Source organism: Geotrypetes seraphini, chromosome 3, assembly GCF_902459505.1.
Source record: "Geotrypetes seraphini chromosome 3, aGeoSer1.1, whole genome shotgun sequence".
In the NCBI taxonomy this organism is placed as follows: domain Eukaryota; kingdom Metazoa; phylum Chordata; class Amphibia; order Gymnophiona; family Dermophiidae; genus Geotrypetes; species Geotrypetes seraphini.
Window position 1 is genome coordinate 107,903,475 of NC_047086.1, and position 24,495 is coordinate 107,927,969.

At 42.0% G+C, this 24,495-nt stretch overlaps 1 protein-coding gene across 10 annotated transcripts in view; it reads left to right on the top strand.

The window, feature by feature from the left end:
• The window catches only part of KLHL29 (kelch like family member 29), a 775,329-nt gene that overhangs the window by 84,355 nt on the left and 666,479 nt on the right, over nucleotides 1–24,495 (top strand). The window contains exons 1-2 of one of the 10 annotated variants that reach the window (XM_033937819.1): nucleotides 5,150–5,210; nucleotides 14,391–14,450. The exons of 6 other annotated variants lie outside the window; for them this stretch is intronic. The gene's annotated coding sequence lies outside the window, so the exon portion shown is untranslated. Of the gene's footprint in view, nucleotides 1–5,149; nucleotides 5,211–14,390; nucleotides 14,451–24,495 lie in introns of those variants that run through there. 3 more of the 10 variants (XM_033937822.1, XM_033937818.1, XM_033937823.1) reach the window with 3 other exon arrangements.

Here is a 24,495-nt window from a genome sequence, read left to right on the forward strand (position 1 = left end):
GTTGATTAAACACAAATCAAGATTTCTAAGCGTTTTACAATTTATGTTAAAAAGAGGGAAATGAAATTGACAAATGTCCACTTAACAACACTTAACTGACAAAAACATTAGGAAAGTTGGGAGAACAATAAATTAAAAGTAAAGAATACAAAAAAGGTAAACCACAATAGGGAGGGGAAGCAGTCAGGATTATCGAGCAACTCTGGCTATTATCGAGATCTATTTAGGAGTTGTATGCATCCTGGAAAAGGTAGGTCTTGAAATTTCCCTTAAATTTTGCTAAGTTTTTCTCCAATCTGATATACAGAGGTAAGGAGTTCTATATCGTAGGAGCTGTAACTATGAAGGAAGTAGCCTGACATAATTTTCAGTGATGTATATAAAGAAGATACTGCAAGGAAGATATTAGAACTCGTGTAGGTTCATGCGAGATAAGAAATTTATGGATAAAGGCCGGTTCTTTAATATCTAGAGATTTAAAGGAGAGAAGTGCTATTTTATAAATAATATGGTGTGGGATTGGTAGCCAGTGAGCAGATTTTAGTAGAGGAGTGACGTCAATTTTTTTCTTATTTGCAATCATTTTTATGGCAGTGTTTTGTATCAATTGTAACCGACAAATATCTTTTTGATAAATACCCTTGTACAGTGCATTACAATAATCGAGTTTAGATATGATAAGAGAATGGATTAAAAGGTTGAGAGATGAAGGGTCCAGAATATTTACCAGTGATCGGATCATCCTTAATATCTGATGAAACATACCTGGATCAGTAATTCACCTCCTGTGAAGATTTCATCTGTGCATGATGCTTTGGAGCATTTAAGTTGTATACTGCCTGGATCAGCTGTTCCCAACCCAGTCCTTGGTTTTTAGTGGTAAGAGCTACAGCCTCAACACCCTGAGGTTGTGAGTTCAAACCCCATGCTGCTCCTTGTGACCCTGGGCAAGTCACTCAATCCTTCATTGTTTCATGCTGTGAGCCCACCAGGCCAGATAGGGAAAATGCTTGAGTACCTGATTGTAAACCCGCTTAGATAACCTTGATAGGCGATATATAAATACCTAATAAAATAAAAATAAATAAATTAGATTTTTATGCATTTGAGGCAGTGCATGCAAATCCCTCTCATGCACATTCATTGTGGATATTCTGAAAACCCGATAACACTAGATGTGCCCCAGGGATTTGGCTGGGAATGGCTGGTCTTGGTCACTATGAAGCTGAACAGTCTTCTTATCCAAGGATAAGTAATATATTCTTAGAAGAAGACACCAGTAGTACATGCTGGAAGTGCTCTTTCAAATCCATTCCATCTAGATTCTCATTAAGCATTTGGAATAAGTCTTCTTGAAATTAAATTGTACTGTACCAGATAAAGAATTAGAATTAGATCATCTCTTAAAGGAGAGGCAAAATAAAGAGGAAAGAATATGGCAATGAAACATTGTGGGGAATGTATTTTGTGTGGTGATTTTAACGATGGAATTCTCGTCTTTGACTTCTCTACTTTATGACAACCACCACCATCTAAATGGGACTAGTTTCCACAGATTAGCTAATGGTCTGCTGTTAAATATTTATTATGTGTGGGCACTAGTTGAGCAACTACCACATACTTATGCAATTTATAGTCACTAGATTTTTTTTTCTGTAATTACTTAGTGAAATATATTTTGAGCAATTGCTTCAGTGATTAGCTTTAAGAGCCATTCCAGCACTGCCATATGGGGGGCCATTAAAAATAAATGGAAGTGGGAAGAGCACAAGCTCTATCAAGTGAACTGTTGTGGTTTCTATTAGCTTAAGATTGTTCTGCCAGTTTGGTTTAGCTCTCGCTGGCCAATTCAGTATGGCAGGAATTGCACTGTGTGCGCCAGAGAGTTCATTAGGGGCATTGTTATTGCTAATGAATTGCCTAGATTGTATTCCATTTCATTGTAGTCCCTTGACTTTTCCTTTTATTGTTAACACTGTTATTGGTTAATCTGCCTCTCAGAAGTCAGAGACATGGGATTTAACTTCAGCGGTGGTAGTGTGCTGGTTCATTGCTAATTTAAAATTCTTACCGTGTAGCTGAACAGCTCTTTTCATAGCCACTTGTTTTATCTTGCATTTTTTTGTTGTTGTAAAACGTATCTTATAATCTAAGTGCTTTTAGGATAGTTTTGCAGGTTGTATGCTTAGAGAAAATTCTGAGTGGACATAAGTATGTACTTGGTCCTCTGATTACTGTGCATCAAAGTGGTGAAAGTACATTAGCTTGGATTGATCATGTGAATGCTGTTAAACGGGACGATGGTTAAATATACTGTAAAGCTGTAGCTAAAATGTGTGGATGGTGGGGAGGTTTTTTTTCCTTTTCCTGAACTTTTTTTTTTTTTTTCCAATTTTCTTTTTCCCTTCCCAGTGCTGTAGTTATCTGAACAGTAGAAATTGGTAGCCTTGCATGTTTGCCTTGTCAAAAATAGGACTGCAAAATCTTATAAAGAATTGTTTTCTTCTCTCACTTTTAAAAATAAAGGCAACATTTGAAAAACAGACCCATTTAAGAGTTAAATGTTAAATAAGTGAATCTTCCCCCAAGAGGGATAATAGATATGCTTTCCCTAGTATCATGTAATAAGGGTTATACATTAAGGTCATACAAATTAAGACAATTTAGCAGAAACATATACTCCCAAATATTTAAGGGTTCCATCCACTCATTTTAGAGGGTAATCTCCCTCCCACTGAGTGTGCACCTCCGGAAGCAAGTGCTTTACACTTACCCAGATTAAACGTTAAACCTGATAATTAGCCATAAGTAGCAATGTGAGATAATAAATGCCCTAAAGATCTCTGTGGATCTACCAATATCAGCAAATGTCAATGTCTTAATTTGATGATCCAAGATAGATTCCCTAAGAACACACAGCAGAGGCTCCAGAAACAGGACAAACAACAAAGGGGATAAAGAACACCACTGCGCTGTGCCCCTGAGAATGGGAAACATAGGGGTACAAATATCATTAAACAAAATGCATGCTTGAGGGTGTACATATAAAGCTAATAAGGGCTGTATAAACAACCCTCCAAAACTCATGTAGCAAAGAACTGAAAACATAAATGTCCAGTAAACCTTATCCAAAGCCTTTTCAGTGTCTAACAGCAAGAGAAGGCAGTCTGTTTCCCTGGCAGTATGCCATAGCCAGCAATAGTTTGTGAATATTTAAAATAGATTGCTTTCCCATGACAAACCATACTTGGTCTTCCCCCACCACTAGGGGAAATATCACAGCCAATTTAGACTCTAGTATTCTAGACCAGTGGTTCCCAAACCTGTCCTGGAGGACCACCAGGCCAGTCGGGTTTTCGGGAGAGCCCTAATGAATATACATGGAGCAGATATGCATGCCTATCGCCTCCATTATCTGCAAATCTCTCTCATGCATATTTATTAGGGCTCTCCTGAAAACTCGACTGGCCTGATGGTCCTCTAGGACAGGGTTGGGAACCACTGTTCTAGACGATAGTTTTAAATCTACATTAACTATGGATATTGGACAATACGTGGCTGCCAACTCTCTTGGTTAGTTGTGTTTAGGCAACAATGTTATTACATAAGAACATAAGAATTGCCGCTGCTTGGTCAGACCAGTGATCCGTCGTGCCCAGCAGTCCGCTCACACGGTGGCCCTCTGGTCAAACATCGACACCCTAACTGAGACTAGCCCTACCTGCGTACGTTGCGGTTCAGCAGGAACTTGTCTAACTTTGTCTTGAATCCCTGGAGGGTGTTTTCCCCTATGACAGACTCCGGAAGAGCGTTCCAGTTTTCTACCATTCTCTGGTTGAAGAAGAACTTCCTTATGTTTGTACGGAATCTATCCCCTTTTAATTTTAGAGAGTGCCCTCTGGTTCTCCCTACCTTGGAGAGGGTGAATAACCTGTCCTTATCTACCAAGTCTATTCCCTTCAGTACCTTGATTGTTTCGATCATATCCCTTCTCAATCTCCTCTGTTCGAGGGAGACGAAGTCCAGTTTCTCTAATCTTTCGCTGTACGGCAACTCCTCCAGCTCCTTAACCATCTTAGTCACTCTTCTCTGGACCCTTTCGAGTAGTACCATGTCCTTCATGTACGGCGACCAGTACTCCAGGTGAGGGCGCACCATGGCCTGGTATAGCAGCATGATAAACTTCTCAGAACTGTTCGTGATCCCTTTCTTTATCATTCCTAGCATTCTGTTTACCTTTTTTGCCACCGATGCACATTGTACGGACGGCTTCATTGACTTGTTGATCATAACTCCCAAGTCTCTTTCCTTGGAGGTCTCTCCAAGTATCGCCTCGGACATCCTGTATTCATGCTTGAGATTTTTGTTATCTACATGCATCACTTTACACTTATCCACGTTGAACCTCATCTGCCATGTTGATGACCATTCCTCGAGCCTGATTATGTCACATTGCAGATCTTCGCAATCCTCCTGTGTCTTCACTACTCTGAATAACTTTGTATCGTCCGCAAATTTAATCACCTCACTCGTCGTACCAATGTCTAGATTATTTATAAAGATGTTGAAGAGCATGGGTCCAAGCACCGAGCCCTGCGGCACCCCACTGGTGATGCTCTTCCAGTCCAAATATTGTCCATTTACCTCCACTCTCTGTTTCCTATGATCCAGCTAGTTTTTAATCCATGTGAGTATTTCACCCTCGATTCCATGGCTCATAATTTTCCGAAGTAGTCGTTCTTGCGGAACCTTGTCAAACGCCTTCTGAAAATCCAGATATACAATGTCGACTGGGTTGCCCTTGTCTATCTGTCTGTTTACTCCCTTAAAGAAGTACAGCAAGTTCGTCAAACACGATTTGCCTTTGCTAAAACTGTGCTGACTGGTCCTCATCAGCCCGTGTCTATCAAGGTGATCAATGATGCTGTCCTTTATCAGCGATTCTACCAATTTATTGTAAACCGCTTCTAACTACTACGGCTTTGGCTGTATATAAAAAATAAATTATTATTATTATTATTATTATCTTTCCTGGTACCGAGGTCAGACTCACCAGAGGGACAGAGAGAGATGTTGGTTGGGGAATGGAATGAGGTCAGGAGCAGTGGAAGCATGCAAGAGGCAAAAAGAAAGAAAGAAAGAAATATTGGATTTACAGTCGGAAGAAGGAAGTGCAACCAGAGACTCATGAAATCATCAGAGAACAAAAGGTAGGAAAAATAATTTTATTTTCAATTTAGTGATCAAAATGTGTCTATATTTTGCACTATAGTCCCCTTTTACTATACCGCGATAGCAATTTTTAGCGCAGGGAGCCTATGAGTGTCAGGAGCAGCATGGGGCATTCAGTTCAGCTCCCTGAGCTAAAAACCACTATTGCGGTTTAGTAAAAGGGGAGGTGGTATATTTGTCTATTTTTGTATAGTTGTTACTGAGGTGACATTGCATATTTTAAAGCCTTGACCTCTTTGAACCCTCCCCCCCCCCCCCGAATATAAATGATGATTAACATTTTCTCTGCGTACAGTGTACTTTGTGTTTTTTTTAAAAAAATTTCTTGTTAGATCATTTTGACTTGGTCATTTTAAAAGTACCTTGCAAGCCAAAAAAAAGTGTGGGCACCCCTGCTCTACAGGGTCCTCACATAACTTTCTCCTGAATGTTTCTCTCTCAGCTTTAGTTGGCAGCATTTGCACTGTGCAGATATTTTTTGGGTTTTCTCTAAATAATTCATTTTGATATTTCTTTTCTGTTTTCTACATATCTCCACAGTTGTTTTTTTTTTGTGCTTCAGCTCTTACTTTCTATTATTGGATCAAATGAGTTTAAGATCTTCCTCAATGCAGAATGTTTCAGTTTAATATTTTGGATCTTCCTTAGTACCTTAGATCAGTGTTCTTCAACCTTTTTACACCCGTGGACCGGCAGAAAAAAAAGAATTATTTTGTGGACCGGCAAACTACTAGGACTAAAATTTAAAAACCCCGTTTCCGCCCCATCTCCGCGAGTCGGTCCCCACAGATCATCTGATCCCATCCACACAAGCCTCAGTTATGATTTTATATTGAATGTATTTTATTAAAGTATAAAAAGAAACAATATTCTGTATAATTGTCATTTTATAAATACAAATAATTCAGAGCAGGATCAACAAAACCCCTGTCTCCCCTCCCCTTCACATATATCCCCTCTACTATCAAGAAAACTGAACAAGCCAAATTATTACAGAATGCTACACAGAAATATCATGCTAACAGAATACTGCAGTCACACATGACAGGAATAGTTTTAGAGGAGTGCAACTAGGGCAACTGCCCCCTGGTCAGAGAGCGTCCTAAGCCAGCTGGAAGCTAAAGAAGCACTGCCTGGGTTTAGCAGTCCCCAGTTATGTCTAACACCAGCTCTAGCAGGATATATATTTCAAATCTGATATATTCTAATCACAAAATAGAAATAAAATTATTTTTTTCTACCTTTTGTCGTCTCTGGTTTCTGCTTTCAATCTTCTTTTCACTCTCTTCCTTCCAGCGTCTGCCCTCTCTGTCTCTTCAATCCAGCATCTGCCCCTTTCCTCCACTGTCTGTCCTCTCCCCCTTCCATATGGTATCTGTCTTCTTTCTATGCCCCTCTCCCCTTTCCATCCAGCTTGTGCCCCCTCTCTCCTTTTTACATGATTCATTCCAGCTTCACTGCTCTCTTCATTTTTATCTCTCCTACACCAGATCTATCATCGTTGTCCCTCTCTGCTTATTTTTCTGCTGACCCCTTCCTATCATCAATCTCTCTACTTTCTCATGCCTGTGTCTCCCCTTCCCCTCCTCTAATCTCTCTGCCAGCTGTTTCCTTCCTTTTTTCATTCTCCCTTCCCTCCTCCTCCTGTCCAGCAGTAATTCTCTTCCCTCCCTTCCCAGCAGCATCTCTCCTTCTCCCTCTCCAGTAGCAACTGTCCTTTTTTTCCTTGCCCAGCAGCTTCCCAGATTCCTTTCCCTCCTCCCCTCCCAGCAGCATCTCTCCTTCTCCTTCCCTCCAGGTTCAGTAGCAGCTGTCCCTTTTTTTTCCCTTGCCCAGCAGCTTCCCAGATTCATTTCCCTCCTCCCCTCCCAGCAGAATCACTCCTTCTCCCTCTCCAGTAGCAGCTGTCCCTTTTTTCCTTGCCCAGCAGCTTCCCAGATTCCTTTCCCTCCTCCCCTCCCAGCAGCATCTCTCCTTCTCCTTCCCTCCAGGTTCATTAGCAGCAGTCCCTTGTTTTCCCTTGCCCAGCAGCTTCCCAGATTCATTTCCCTCCTCCCCTCCCAGAAGCATCTCTCCTTCTCCCTCTCCAGTAGCAGCTGTCCCTTTTTTTCCTTGCCCAGCAGCTTCCCAGATTCTTTTCCCTCCTCCCCTCCCAGAAGCATCTCTCCTTCTCCCTTTCCAGTAGCAGCTGTCCCTTTTTTCCCTGCCCAGCAACTTCACAGATTCCTTTCCCTCCTCCCCTCCCAGAAGCATCTCTCCTTCTCCCACTCCAGTAGCAGCTGTCCCTTTTTTTCCTTGCCCAGCAGCTTCCCAGATTCCTTTCTCTCCTCCCCTCCCAGAAGCATCTCTCCTTCTCCCACTCCAGTAGCAGCTGTCCCTTTTTTTCCTTGCCCAGCAGCTTCCCAGATTCCTTTCCCTCCTCCCCTCCCAGAAGCATCTCTCCTTCTCCCTTTCCAGTAGCAGCTGTCCCTTTTTTCCCCTGCCCAGCAGCTTCCCAGATTCCTTTCCCTCCTCCCCTCCTAGAAGCATCTCTCTTTTTCCCTCTCCAGTAGCAGCTGTCCCTTTTTTTCCCCTGCCCAGCAGCTTCCCAGATTCCTTTCCCTCCTCCCCTCCCAGAAGCATCTCTCCTTCTCCCTCTCCAGTAGCAGCTGTCCCTTTTTTTTCCTTGCCCAGCAGCTTCCCAGATTCCTTTCCCTCCTCCCCTCAGAAGCATCTCTCCTTCTCCTTCTCCCTCTCCAGTAGCAGCTGTCCCTTTTTTTTCCCTGCCCAGCAGCTTCTGATAGTGGCTTTCTCCCCTGCCAGCAGCTCTTCTTACTTCCCAGCGCAGCGATTCACGAAGGCAGCCTCGGGTCCTTTGTTGGGTCACGCCGCCTCTGAGGAAAGAGGAAGTTGCATCATCAGAGGCAGCCATGACTCAGCAAAAGCCCCGAGGCTGCCTTAGTGAATCACTGCGCTGGGAAGTAAAGGAGAGCTGCAGAGAGGGGAGAAAGCCACTGTCGGAGGCTCCCCAAGATCTCTCCGGCCCAGCGCACGCTTCACATGTTGATTTTGCCGGCCCTGCACGGACCGGCAGGAAGTTGAAGTGAGTCAATCTTGCCAGCCCTGCGCAGATCGGCAAAAATTTCCTGCGGACCGGCACTGGTCCGCGGACCGGCGGTTGAAGAACTGTGCCTTAGATGATCAGGATCATTTGTTGTGTAAACTTTTATTTTGCTGTCCAGGGATTGTAAATGTGGCTATAAGCTGCAACTTTTTAAAAATGATCTTCTGGAATGCTATATTCTCAGCTGTAAAGAGACTGATCTCCTTTATCCTCCTCTCCTGCTTAAATTCCTCATTTTTTTAGCTATTTAAACATGGTGCCATTTTTCTAAATTCTGATGCTGCTCCAGAGCCCCTTATTTCTAATAAAATCATTCCTTTATCTGTTTTTCTACATTTTTTTTCTTGAAACTTGGATTCTTTGCATGTGTTGCCTGTCTGGTTTGAGTTTATTCTCCTGCTCCTTGTTCATTCTTGTTCATCTTTATTATGTGTGGGCTATAAACCCAAACACAAATGATCGCAATGACATTTTGGGGAAAGTGATTCAAGAGGATGAAAATGCTGATTTATACAATTACTAAATTGCGTGTCAGAGTCAGTAGCTGCTCTGATGTGCTAAGGAAGTGTTGACCTTGTCAGCCTAGTTATTTTTGGAAATATATTTTATAGACATGTTTCCAACTGCACATTTTCAGAAACTGTATACACCAGTTTTCAGTGTAATGCATAATTAAGATTCCCGCCTGCATAATTATACAAGTTTTGCTGGATACATTGAAAACAACCATGGGGAAGATGCTGGAGGACCTTTCCGGACTAGCACAAACCCAATTTCTTTTTTTAGACCCGCAATTCATTAAGTAGCTGGGACTCGAGCATGAGTCGATGGCACCTAACAACATGCTTTGTTTATTGAAAAAGGATGCAAATAAGGGAGAAGGGATTTAGATTTAATGCATGACTTTTCCAGTAATAACTCAAAAACAAGTTACATTCAGGTACTAAAAAGTATTTTCCTTTTCCCTGGAGGGTTTACAATCTAAGTTGTATATGAAGCAGAGAGGGTTATGTGATTTGCCCAAGCTGGCAAGGAGCTTCTTTGGGGTCTGAATCTGGCTGCCACAGTTCTCAGACCACTGCTCTAATCATTAGGGCTACACCTCATCCCAAAAAAGTAAAAATACTACCGATGAGCAATGGTGTGTTAACCTGTGGTCTCCGCTTTGTTGTTTTGTCTATGAACTTATGAGTTGCTAGAGTGATACTATACCACACTAACCATCCATCTCGCCTAGTATACTAGAATCATTCTTTTCTTTGTAAGAATATTCATGTGGTGATAGGGAAGGGGCCGAAGCATTGCTAATTTGCTTCCTCTTGCCTAAGATCAAAAATAAGTTTTGACTCACAAGCTGACTTAGATTGACAGCCTGTACCCTTATTTCAGGGGTGTCAAAGTCCCTCCTCAGTTGGGTTTTCAGGATTTCCCCCAATGAATATGCATGAGATCTATTTGCAAGCACTGCTTTCATTGTATGCTAATAGATCTCATGCATATTCATTGGGGAAATCCTGAAAATCCGACTGGATTGCGGCCCTCGAGGAAGGACTTTGATACCCCTGAGATAAAGCATCAGATTACTGCGTCTCAATGGCCACAAATTTGAGCTTGGAGGATGAGATGTACGGTGCTGGCATCTATGAGACAAACTTGTTTTTTTGTTACATAGAGCAGTTTGGACCCCAGTTCATTTACAAAAATTAGATAGCTCTAAGTCTAATAGATGCTGGCACAGTCATTTCGAAGCTGGGACATTAGATCATTTACTATTGTCCATTGATACTTAGTTTTTGGAAATCTATTTGGGGCCAAGTGAATAATCTACTGGAAAATCTGGTGGCATTATCATATGACACTGTTATTTGGTATTTCTATGACAGCCAAGAGTTAAATCTCTTCTAATAATAATAATCTTTTGCTCATCATGACAGGGGTTGCCATACAGCAAATTATGAAAAATTGGAATTGGCTGAATTAAAATTTTTGGTGGAATTTGTTTGCCAAATCTTTAAAATGGAACAGGTACTAGCCATACAGCAGGGGCATTTTAAGAAATTTAGGGATGTTTGGGAGTCATTAACAAAATATTGTACAGAATGAATATTATTATCTCCCTTTGTTCATACACATCCAGGGTGGGGAGGGAGGAGGGAATATTTTATGATTTATTATGCTTAAGTACAATTGTTGGTTATAAAGGGGGAGGGATATTTGATGTGAGTTAAACTTCGATGATATATTAAGTGATGTTAAAGTATAAAATGATTGTATCTTATGTTACAATTGTTTAAAGTTTAAAAAATGAATAAAGATTAAAAAAATAATAATAATAAATTAACCGAGAAATGATGGTAATATCTGCCAGGTTTGGGAGTTTTTTTTGTTTTGTTTTTTATTTCCATATCATGCAATTGTCAGCCCAGTCTCAGATCCATGCGCCTAAGCCACACTTTTAACAGTACCGACACCCCTGGACCAGCCAGTAATTATGGGATGTTAAATGTCAGCGCTTTAGTTTGCATCACCAGGCGATGTTAGAACATCACCCGGAATGCTCGTTTTTACATTAATGACTTTGTTGTACCACATTTGCATAGCAGAGGCTGCTACGAAGCATGGAAAAGACAGTGGTGAGTCATTATGTGCATTGGTAGGTAAAATACTTCAGCACTTAGCTAGTTAGAACTGGTTTAGTGTTGACCATTTCAGATATTTACTCCAGGGTATACATATTCAGGTGCTCAAGTCTCTAACAGCGGAAGCTGGAGCGGCCCGCTTTCTTAATGCTAACATCTTCCTACCCATCAAACCCTTAACCAAACCCCAAGAAGACACGTAAACCTGTGTGGAGAAACCTGGCCGCAGCCCTGTTTATTGAAAAATTAACATATTAGAATAACATTTTACAAATTATAAATATCATTACAAACAACATTAAATAACAGTTTATCCATTAAACCCGCACAATGGTATCACCATTGTGACCCAGAACCCGAGCTACTGACTCAGCTGTAAATGGCCCCCGACCCTGCCATCTAAGCAAGGGTCCGAGGGGTGGCATGTCCCCACATGCCCCATTGTCCAGGGTCATCCGACCAACCAGGCACGGCTCCCAACTGGCCCACCGCTCATCCCCATGATGAGACCAGCTGCCAGTAGCTCGGGATACCGCCACAAGCCTGTAACCCATTACAGGCACCCCCAATGAACAGAGCTGCGGCTAAGGGTCCAACACGCGCTCACAACAGGTAGCAAAATCATCGAGCAAGAGATCCCACCCATTGTCAGAAAGGTGCACCTGATCCCGGTAAAACAAACCCGAACAAAAAACATCAACCCAGGAATGCCGGATCTGTACCACGCCCCGAGCTTCCACCCACCGGCCAATCTGCCTATTCACCTTAGTAAGCCCCCTGGTCCATCGACGAGACACCAACCGCTTCGGCCGCGGAATAATGTCGGACCAGACTAGCCGGGCACCCGGAAACCAACCCTGAATTACCCCCAGGTCACCAATAACCATATCAATTAAATGTTTGACAGGCTCTCGGACTTTTTATTCTCATAGGTCTTTGGGCACAAAAACAAAAACACACTCACTCGCTCACACTCACTACAATGACTTGTTTTCCCATATTGTTGCAGAGTGCAAGGGTGTGAGTCTGATATTTCTGGCTTGTAGCACTCAAAAAGTCTCAAAGTCTCAACATAAGGGTCTCTTCTGCCTAGGGAGCTGAAAACAAATCAAATTGTCTTGTTCGTACATAAAGCCCCAGCAGAGCTGCCAGTAATGTCTCTGGAACTCCTTTACTCTCCCTTCCTCCACCAGGTCAGGTGCAGTTCAATAGCTTTTTTTTTTTTTAACCAAAAACAACCCACAAAGGCTCACTGCAGAAACATCAAAGCTAACAAAAAGGTTCATGAGTAAGTTGCATCCTTACAGTTCCGACAGTCTTTTAATGACAGCTGTCTACTATCAAGGCTCAAGCAAAAAGGGAAAAGTCCATAGTCTGCTATTAAGATGGACATGGGGAAAGCCACTGCTTATCCCTGAAATCGGTAGAATGGAATATTGCTATTCTTTCAGATTCTTGTGACCTGGATTGGCCACTGTTGGAAGAAGGATAATGGGTTAGATCAGTGGTTCCCAACCCTGTCCTGGAGAACCACCAGACCAGTCGAGTTTTTGGGATAGCCCTAATGAATATACATGGGGCATATTTGCATGCCTGTCACCTCCATTATATGCAAATCTCTATCATGCATATTCATTAGGGCTATCCCAAAAACCCGATTGGCCTGGTAGGCCTCCAGGATAGGGTTGGGAATTAGATGACCATTAATCTGCACCCAGAGATTATTAGATCAAATTCCAATGCTGCTCCTTGTGACCCTGGGCAAGTCATTTAATCCTCCAATGCCCACTGCTTTGAAATGCCAAAGCCACAAAAAGGCAGTATACAAATCCCCTTTCCCTTGTATATGCATTCCACCCACCATCACTCAGGTATGGACAAGGACAGACAGTTATGTTTTCCACCACCACCCCAAAAAAACAAATAAACCCTTCCCCATCCTACTCTCTTACCACACACACAAAAATTGCAACTAGTATTTATTTTTATTTTTAAAATTTCTATACCATCTAAGTCCTAGGTTGTTTACAATATATCCACGTACATAATACTTGAAAGCAGTACAAAAGAGAGACAAAATATCAAAATTTAAATTCACAATTAATCTTTGATCAGGGTAAAAGCATTGACGGAACAATTGTATTTTGAGGAGTTTTCTGAAAATTTCTCTGTCGGCCCATTTCCTTAATTGCCCTAACAGTGAATTCCAGAATTTCACTCCAGCGAAACAAAAGCTCATTGCACTAGTTTCTACATATTTTGGATTAACATTGGCCTTTAACAGAGCAGAATTTTCGGAGCGCAACGATCTTTTGGGCTGATAAATGGTCATCTTACTCTTGAAAAACTCTTGGCATCGTACCATCCAAAAATTGATGACAGGTCATCACAAGTTTATATTGTACTTTAAATGCCACTGGCAGCCAGTGCAGTTGTTGAAGACAAAGTGTAATGTGAGCATATTTTGATGCTCTGGCTGCAGATACTCCAAGATATAGGGCGTTGCAGTAGTCAAAGGGTGCCAACATCGGCTTCACTCGATATAATAAATGTATTTGTGCAAAACATATCTGTACAGTCGTTGCCACTTGACAATTTATTGTAAGACCTGAATCAAGTCTTACTCCTAAGATTGTTATTGATTCTCTCACTGGAAGGACTGTACTTATGTACTGATGTAGTCAATGAGAGGAAGTGTAGCCTAATGATTTTAAGAGTAGGCTGAGAACAGGGAAGCTAGATCCAAATACATAAATGCAGTGATAAATCAACCCTCCATCATCTCAGGTACCAATTTAAGATTATAAACCCTCTGGAGGAGAGGGAAATAGGTATTATATCTGAATGCTGCAAGTTAAATTCCTGTAACTGAGAAATTAATGCACTGAAGTGGCCACTGCATCTGCTTTTTGGAAATATGTATTCTCAATTGTTGCAAAAGTGCATGCATCTGTTTAAGTAAATTCTATGCTATTATTTACTGTGTGAAAAATAAAAGTATTTACTTTTGCATTTTTTTTTGTGTGTGAAGCCTAATTTTCAGTTCCTTGGCGCATAGTTCCCTTGAGCGTACTCTGGTGCAACTTAAGTCCCTAACTTGTGTGTTTGGAATTCACTTTGGGCTTGTATTTGCAAAAGGTGAACAGTCCTATATCAAAACCCGAGCAGCTCCTGTATGAAAAATTACAATTGCTATTTTATTTATATACCATAGTACCTTGTGGGTTACAATTGTAAAGTAGATGATATCAGTGACATACACACAAAAAATGCATAAACCTATTTCAGTAAAAATTTATTAAACAAGCAAGTTTTCAAAGATTGCCTGAAATGCAAATAAGAAGTAGCACCAAAAAATCAGGGGAGCCAGAACAGGACCCAAATGTGCTAACTGGAAAAACGTCTTACTTTTGCAGTCAGCTGCTTCCTAGCAAGTCACAGCCTTCAAACCCAGTTTTATCAGAGCTCCTTGGCAGGTGGGTATAGTCACGCTTTTCAGAATTAATATGGTTCCTTGTTTGCTGTTTCTATGGTTATACTCTGGGCAGCTTAGCAGCCTGCAGTAAGAAGGGGACTGACATTTAGTCACTGGACATCCGAGTTCATTTGGTGGTTGGCATGTTTGTTGCTATTTGCTTTTTTGTGTTGTAAAGGCTTCTGTTTAAAATGGCATGGTATTAAAAAACCAACAGCCCCCCCCTGCCTCCCACCAAAAAAAAAGCAAACCTAAACCGATATTTGTCCCTACAAAACTGGCTCTGTGAATCTGCTGTTTCTTTTGTGAACAGACATAGGTCAGAAGAGCTCTTAAATTCTTGAACTATTAATTTTGTTTGATTGGCAGTTTTAAATTTGATACTTGAATAACTATCTGTTTAGGAGGCTTGACTGCTGTATTTATGTATAATAGAGCACTGTTTTCATTTGTTTTCTGCTGGCCTGCAGCAGAACACAGTTGACAGTTGATATGACATAAGGGGTTGATGAAAGGAAAGCTATATTTTATTACCTCAGTGGAAACTGGTTTGGAGCAAAGCCATCAAAAAAGCAACCTAGCCTTTAAAGGGAGGAATGATGTGAGGGTGGGGAGGAGAGTGAGCTCCTCTGAAGTCTGACAGGAGCTGTAGCTTCTTGTTTTGTCACACTGTCAATTATCGATGGTCAAAAGGCATTGTGGGGTAAATTCTCTTTTAGTTTTTGATCTCGTACTGTGCTAAGACCCTATTTTGAAAAGATTTACCATAGAAGGATGCCATTTTGAAAAAGACCTCAAACTATGAGTGGAACAGGCTTGCCATTTGAATGTAATTGACTTCCTATGGAGCACTTTGGGCTAAATTCTGTAAACAGTATCCTGATTGTAGGCAGTAGTAGGCATCCTACCACTGTCTAACCAGCCAATCGGGACACACTTTTTCTAAAAAATACAAAACAATAACCCGAGGCAGGCCACCTACACTGTAGGGAGGTGCCTAGGAATGCTTAAGCTCGCTCAAAGCAGGGCGTGGGCGTGGTTTCACCTAGAAGTGGTCTTAAATGAGCTTAAGCAATCCTAGGTATCTTCCTAGGGCCGCGATAGATGTCTGAAATGTAGGCCAACAAAATGCTGGCCTATATTACAAATAGATGCAGCCGCTAAACTGATCACGGCAAGGAAATCTCCCTGCCATGATCAGCTGAGCGGCCACAGCAGGGAACCCAACACAAGTCGGCCAGCAGGAGGGATGCCCACTCCCTCCTGCCAGAACCCCCGAAACAACCTCCGGCAGGAGGTATGCCCACTCGCTCCTGCTGGCACCCCCAAACTCCCACTCCGAAAAGCCCACCTGGACACTCCCCCCCCAGTCCTTTAACAGCAAGACTGCCTACTCCCTTTGACCAGCATGCCTGCCTCTTCAGCATAATGGGCCTTCCCCTTCCTGGTGCATCCTGGTCTCTCTAGCTTTAAATTCATTGAGATCTTCAAGATGCAGAACTATCCACTTATTTAAACTTTCTTTTCCCACTGTAAAAGGTACCAGCTCTATCAGTAAAATTGTTCATTCCTTCCCCTAACAGCAATTTGGAACAACCTACCTTCTCAAATAAGAGCCTGTCTATCCCTTCAAGTTTTTTCAAACTTCTGAAAACTACTCTGTTTCAGTGTTTTCAAGCAGATAAGTTTCCATGAAGTTAATTCTTTATTTTAACTATAACCATTGTTAACCAAGTCGAGCCTTGTTTCTCAAGGGATGACTTGGTATATAAGTCCAAGGTTTAGTTAGTTGACTTCCTAGGAATGCACTAGGGAGGAGCCTAAGGCCCTGATTGGCCCAGGTACCTAAGACCCCTCCCATAGGAGGGGCTTTAGGCACCTGGGCCAACAGGAGTCATAGACCTGCTTCCCAGTGCATTCTGAGATGCACTGTTAGTGGCCTAATACTCTGGCCAGATTCCTAAGGCCACTTCCATGGGTGTGGTTTTAGGTATCTAGCCAGTCGGAGTATTAGGCCACTCCTAGTGCATCACAGAATGCACTGGGAAGGAGAGCATCTCTCCTGCAGGGGGTTGTTTCGGGGTTTGAGGCAGGAGGGATTAGGCATTCCTCCTGCTGCGGACAGTGTGGGGGGTTCTGGGGTGGTGGCAGGAGGCAGTGGGCATCCCTCCTACCGGCCAACTTGCAATGGGGTTTACAAAAAACACATATACTAACTACACACAATTGGGAAAGGAGGACTGAACTACAATATTTGAATAAAGCACGCTTAGGGGTAAAACAATAGGTAGGGAAAGGGACTGTAGTTGATTTAGTCCTAAGAAGGTCAGTTTTATCCAAAAGCATCCTCAAATAAAAATGTTTTGAGTTTTGCTCTAAATTGCTTTGTCGAAGATTCCATTCGTAAATGATTAGGCAATGAATTCCAAAGGACGGGTGCAGTGACGGCGAAATTATTGGATCTCAATGTATTAATTAGTTTTAAAGATGGTACGACTAGGAGATTTTGTGATACAGAGCGAAGAGATTTAGCGGGATAATAGGGAGTAAGGAGTCTATCAATAAACTCTGGTTGACTGTGTGAATGAGTTGTAAAGGTTAATAGTAGAATTTTATAACTAATTCTATGTTCAATAGGCAGCCAATGAGCTAAACTAAACTAAACCTTAGGTTTATATACCGCATCATTCAAGTCGTTAAGCTTGGCACGGTTTACAGGAATTGAAATGAAAAAGGAACTTCGAGGAAAGGAAGAGGATAGGAGGAAAGAAAAGAGTTTGGAGGACTAAGATATCAAAGGACTAGGATATCAAAAGAGAGGGGAGTGTTACATTTTTGAGAAAAGCCAGGTTTTCAGATGTTTACGGAAAAGTTGGAGAGAACTCAGGTTCCGAAGAGGGGAGGTAAGGTTGTTCCAGAGCTCGGTGAATCTGAAGGGGAGGGAAGTTCCCAGCTTTCCTGGGTGGGAAATGCCTTTTGATGAAGGGAAGGATAGTTTCAACTTTTGGGTAGTTCTGGTGGTATTAAGATTTGAGGAGTTCCAAGAAAGTGGAATAAATGGAGGAAGAATGCCGTGGAGGATCTTGAAAGTTAGACAAGATGCATTTGAAGTGGATTCTGGAAATTATCGGAAGCCAATGAAGCTTGGACAGGAGTGGTGAGACGTGATCAAATTTGCTTTTTGCAAAGATAAAGCTTAGTCGCAGCATTCTGAATCCGTTGGAGTCTGTGAAGGTTTTTCTTCGTTAGGCTTATGAAGATAGAATTGCAATAATCCAGTCTAGAGAGGATGATGGATTGGACGAGAGCGGCAAAATGCTTTTGCTGGAAACAGGATCTTATTTTCCTCAGCATGTGTAGGCTGAAAAAGCATTTTTTTACCAGGGAGTTGAGGTGGTCATTGAAGGACAATGAAGAGTCAATGATGATGCCCAGGACCTTGCTGGAGAATTCGAGCTGCAGAGTGGGGCCGGAGGACAGTGGGATTGAGGTGGGTAGCTGAGCTGATTTTGGGCCGAGCCAGAGTAGTTTTGTCTTGGATTCATTCAATTTCATTTGGACGGTGTGGGCCCAAGATTGGAGGTTCGAAATACAAGAGGATATGTTCTCTGAGAGATTAGTAAGGTTCGAGTCTGTCTCGAGGAGGACAAGGATGTCATCAGCTTAAGTGTAAATTATTTCAAGGGGTGATAGATGGAGGAGTTTTAGAGAGGACATATAGATGTTGAAAAGGATAGGAGATAGAGGTGAGCCTTGCAGGACTCCACACATTGGTTTCCAGGGGGAGGATGAGGTGCCATTCATGTTGACAATGTAGGATCGGGAACGAAGGAATTTTGAGAACCATTCAAGGACAGTAGAAACATAGAAACATAGAAACATAGAAAGATGACGGCAGATAAGGGCCATATAGCCCATCAAGTCTGCCCACACTATTTACCCACCCTCTTAAGTCTTCTGACCCCTTAAGTATAATTGTAATTATACTGTCACTCTACTGACCCGCTCATTTAAGTCCTAGTGACCCTATCCCTTGGCATGACCCCGTAGGGATCCCACATGGGTATCCCATTTGTTCTTGAAGTCTGGGATGCTGCGTGCCTCGACCACCTGCACTGGAAGCTTGTTCCAATGCTCGATCACTCTCTCCGTGAAGAAGTACTTCCTTGCGTCTCCACGAAACTTCCCTCCCCTGAGTTTGAGCGGATGTCCTCTTGTGGTCGAGGGTCCCCTGAGAAGAAAGATATCCTCTTCCACCTCGACCCGTCCCGTGATGTACTTAAATGTCTCAATCATGTCTCCCCTCTCCCTACGCTCTTCAAGAGTGTAGAGCTGCAATTTGCTCAGTCTTTCCTCGTACGGGAGTCCCTTTAGCCCCGAGATCATCCTGGTGGCCATCCGCTGAACCGACTCAATTCTGAGCACATCCTTACGGTAATGTGGCCTCCAGAATTGCACACAGTACTCCAGATGAGGTCTCACCATGGCTCTGTACAATGGCATCATGACTTCAGGTTTCCTGTTGACGAAGCTTCTCTTGATACAACCTATCATCTGCCGTGCTTTAGATGAAGCCTTCTCCACTTGAGTGGCTGCTTTCATGTCAGCACTGATGATTACTCCTAAGTCTCGTTCTGCCGTAGTCCTGGTTAAAGTTTCTCCATTCAGGGTGTAAGTTCTGCAAGGATTTCCGTTACCGAGATGCATGACCTTACATTTCTTGGCGTTAAAGCCCAGCTGCCACATTAAGGACCAACTTTCTAAAGTACGCAGGTCTTGCTCCATAGCATCTTGTAGATTATGGCTGTCTACTATATTGCATAGTTTGGCGTCATCAGCGAATAAGGTTACTTTGCCTTGAAGCCCTTGAGTCAGATCTCCAATGAATATGTTGAAGAGGAGTGGGCCCAGGACCGAACCCTGTGGCACTCCGCTAGTCACCTCCGACATTTTAGAGCGGGTACCGTTAACTACCACCCTCTGAAGTCTGCCATTAAGCCAATCTTTAACCCATTGAGGAGATGCCAATCTCGGAGAGTTGGTAAATTAGAATATCGTGGTGGACAACGTCGAAAGCAGCAGAGAGGTCGAATTGCAGGAGGATGGCAAACTTGTTGCGAGAGTAAAGATGTTGAACCTTAGAAATTAGGGAGGTCAATAGGGATTCGGTGCTGAAGTTGGGACGAAAGCCAAATTGGTAAGGTAGGAGAATGGAGAATCTCTCAAGATAAGATGAGAGTTGGGTCGATATGATGGATTCGAGCATCTTGGTTAGGAGAGGGATATTTGCTATTGGGCGATAGCTGGATGGTGTGGAAAGGTCGAGGTCTAGTTTTTTCAGTAGAGGGGTTAAAGCGATATGGCCCATTTCTGGGGAGAAAAGGCCTGAATGTAGGGTTTGGTAATGGAAGAGATGGCCTGAGTGAGTATTTCTTCTTAGAGGTAGGAGGGGAAAGGGTCTAAAGAGCAATTGCAAGATTTCAATTTGAGGCAGAGTTTAAGGATGAGGGAATCGGATACGTGCTCAAAGGCAGTCCAGGATCTGTCGGCTGGGATAGGGCTAGAGACCGTTAGAGTAGGGTTGGAGTCAGTGAGCACCAGGGAGTTGTAGGAGACTGCAGGTGGGAAGGAGCATCGTAAGGTAGAATTTTGCTAGGACTTCGGCTGAGGGAGAGGAGGGGAGAGAGGTGGAGTCTTTTTTGGAAGTTAGGGAACGCCAGATGTTGCAAAGAGTACTACTCTGACTATTCTGGTTGTTGGATCTGGAGATTTTATCACCGTAGAAGTTCTTCCTTGCTTTTTTTAGTGCTGAATTGTAGGACTTAATATTGGCTCTCCAGGACTGTCTATCTATAGGGGAGTTAGATTTTTTTCCATTTGTGCTCCAGGGCTCGGCATTTCTGCTTTAGTTCTCTGTGATATGGGAGGTACCAAGGGGCTTTGCGAGGGTAGGAGATGGATTTGGTAGAACGGGGGCAAGGGAGTGGTAGGTGTACTCGGAGAGGGCGATCCAGTTGTGCCAGTCGGTTTCTGAATCTGCAGGCTTAGGGGCAGAGGAGAATTGTTTGAGAAATTCAGTCCAGAACAGGTCGCTTGACATTTTTTTGCAAAAGGTAATGGAATTAGAGGGGTGGGGTGGAGCCCCAAGATGCGACATGAAAATGGGGAGACAGAAGGTCCCAAGGAAGTGGTCGGACCAGGGGACATGTTCCCAGCGAGTGTCATCAGCTGAGGTTTTGTAGGCGGTAAGATCCAGGAAACTAATGAGATCTAGAGTGTGTCCCTTTTCGTGGGTTGGGGATGGTGTAGGGGGGGGGGGGGAAACCAAGAGAGGTGAGGAAGCTTTTCAGTTCATTCGTATCCTTGCTGGTGTTGTCGTCGAGGTGGAGATTGATGTCCCCAATGATCAATAATCTTTGGAATTTGAGGAAGGCTTTTGAGATGGTGTCGAGAACGAGATCAGAAGATTTGTTCCAAGGGGTGGGTGGGTGATATAGAAGTAGGATACCCAGTGGGTGAGGTTGGAGTTCGTCATTGAATGAAGCAAGCATGTATTCTAGAACAGTGATTCCCAACCCTGTCCTGGAGGAACACCAGGCCAATCGGGTTTTCAGGCTAGCCCTAATGAATATGCATGAGAGAGATTTGCATATGATGGAAATGATAGGCATGCAAATTTGCTTCATGCATATTCATTAGGGCTAGCCTGAAAACCCAATTGGCCTGGTGTTCCTCCAGGACAGGGTTGGGAACCACTGTTCTAGAGAGATGTGGCTTCTCTTTTCGATGATCTGGACATCGAAGAATGATTTGTAAAGTAGTGCCAGGCCTCCTCCTTTTCGGTTAGTTCTGGGGGAGAAGAGATCTTGGTAACCGTGGGAGCAGAGTTCATTTTGTGTAAATATGTCATCTTCAAGTTTCAAGTTTAATGATTCTTTTGATTAATCGCTTAATCATAATTCTAAGCGATGAACAATTTAAAATACATTCAGTGGGAAACAATACAATACAAACTTTAAACAATAACATAGGGTTAAAGATTAGCTCATCATATTCATAACATAAGGTAAAAAAGGGGATGCGAAATACAATTCAATATAGAAAAGCAGAACAAAACAGGAAAAGTACACGAGGGAAACAAATCAAAGCATAATATAATACAGTAAAATCATTGGCCTAAGGGTTATAAGATTAAATACCAAAGGCATCTTTAAAAAGAAATGTTTTTAGATTACTTTTGAATTTTTCCAGATCATGCTCCTTTCGTAAATAAATTGGAAGGGCGTTCCAAGTCTGTGAAGCGGTTACCGAAAAAATAAACTGCCGTCTTGTATTGATAATCTTTTTTTTAATTATTATTTATTTATCATTTTATAATTAATTATCAAGTATAAACTTGTACAGAAAGCAAAAATTTAAGTTTAGGGATACATAACCATGATCATCATATTAAAGTCCAAAAAACAAAGAAGCAAATAAATAATACATATCCATATTTTCAGAAAGAAAACAAAGGAAAACTCCATTGTGTTACTTAAATTTTTAACTCAAGTCCACATTGAGGATCAAGATGTACAAGGGACAGTCAAAGTTAAGAAAAAGGAACAAAAAATGCTAAGATTAATCTAAGCTGAGCTCAAAGTTCCCTAATATCTTCCCATCTCGGGCTAGATCTTATCGTCCCTTTCTTTATCCAAGCGAGACAGCGACAGGAAGGTCACCAGCTGTGAAGGATCAAAGAAGACAAATTTCTGAGAAGAATAATACACTATGCATTTGCATGGGTGACGTAAATAAAAAGTTGCCCCTAGGGCCAACACCCCTGGCTTTAATAATAGAAATTCTTTACGACGCCTCTGGGTTTCTCTGGCAAGATCAGGATACATTTGTATCTGCATTCCTAAGAATGTTTTCATTTTATTTTTAAAGAAAAGTCTCAGTAACCAGTTTTTGTCCGGGGCCAATGTCACAGTTAATAATAGGGTTGCTGGGACTGCCTTTTCAGTATTCGAAGATTCCAATATGGTGTACACATCCAAATTTTCCTGTTCAACCTCCTGCTGTTGTTTCCGTTGATTAATAGGAAGATAGTAAACTTGTGTAAATGGTGGTATCATATTTTCAGACAAACCCAAAATTTCCATCATATATCTTTTCAGCATCTCCCGAGGTGTAATCATTAAGACCTTAGGAAAATTTACCAATCTTAAATTATTTCCACAGGAAAAGTTTTCCAAGGATTCTAATTTTCTTCTAAGATTGGTATTATCCTTAATTAATGTTTCATAAATTTGTTTGGACTTAAATGACTCCTGGTTAATGCTGACAATCTCTTTTCTAAGCTCTGTTGTTTCCTGTTTTACTTCTTGTATTTCTTTATCATGATGTTTTATTTTTCCTTCTATTTGATTTAATTGAGGTTTTAACAAATTAGGAATATTGGCAACCAGGTCCCAGATAGTTTCAAGTGTTACCTCATGGGGTCTCTGAAGATGAAAAGAATAGGCTGCAGACTCTTCTCTCTCTGGTGAAACTGCCTGTTGAGCACTCTCCTGGATCTGTCCGCTTCCCTCTGCTGTCGACTCCTCTGTTTCTTCAAACAGACTCTCTTGAAAATGTAGAGAGTCTGGATCCCTGCTCCCTCCATGATTGACAACGGCATCCAGGGCAGAACATACTCCCTCTTTGGAGAGTTCCCCTGCCCACGGGGAGCTGGTAACCTGAGGGCGTGGGGGTGGAGCCCTTGTGTCGGGGCTTAGCGTGGTCTCAAGTCCCTGAGAGATCGCCTCCGTTCTGCCCATTCGGGGCGTCTCTAGCGGGAGCGCCTCCGACTGTAGGGAGCCCTGCATGCGGCGGAACAGCTCCTCGATATTGCCCAAACCGGGTCCGACGGAGCTCCGCGAGGCCCAGCTGTGCTCCAACCCCTCCGTTTGGGCATCCTGTAGACTATTCAACGAGGAATCCAAAAGTAAGTGAAGAGCTCACCAAACGCGTGACGCTCAGCTTAGAGATTCAGCGGCCATCTTGATCACTTCGGGATAGTCTGTATTGATAATCTTAAGCGAAGGAATAGTTAGTAAATTTTGTTCATTAGATCTTAAAGCTCTGTTTGGATAGTATGGAATTAATAATTTATATATAAATGCTGGAGTTTTATTGAGAAGAGATTTAAAGGTGAGCAAGCAAAGTTTATATGTTATCCGATGAATAACTGGAAGCCAATGCGCATTTTTAAAAAAAGGTGTAACATGATCAAACTTTCTAGATTTGGTTATAAGTTTAATGGAAACATTTTGAATAATTTGAAGACGTTTAATTTCATTCAATGATATTCCCTTAAAGAGTGCATTGTAATAGTCTATTTTAGAAATCACCAAAGAGTAAATAAGAATATTTAATGATTTTGGACATAGGAATTTTGAAATTGATCGAATTTTATGTAATCTATAGAAGGTAGTTTTAATAATATTACTGATGTGATCATGAAAATTCAATTTGTTGTCAAAAGTCACCCCTAAAATTTTTATATTATTAACTGATTGTAGGGGGACATTTTTTATAGTAATAGGAGCGATGAGAGTAAAACTTTCTTTCCAAGGGAATAGCATAACACTAGTTTTTTTAATGTTAAGTGCCAATCTGTTCGTGTTCAGCCAGTGATAAACTAGATCAAGCTTCTCACTAATCTCTAGGATATCAGACATTTTATTAGTATCTATTGAATGCAGGAGCTGGATATCGTCTGCATATGCATAAACCTGAAAACCCACAGATTGACATAAGGTGATTAAAGGGGCAAGAAAAATATTGAATAATAAAGGAGAGAGGATAGACCCTTGAGGAACCCCATGAGTAGTTAATGAAGATTTTGATGTTGCGTCTTTGAAAAAAACAGTAGAAGTACGATCTGTTAGATAAGATTCAAACCAAGAAAGAACTTGGTCTGTAATGCCAATGGATTGAAGTCTGTCAAGAAGAAGTTGGTGATCGATCGTATCGAAAACCGCAGAAAGATCAATAGAGATTAACAGAGTTGATTGGTGGTG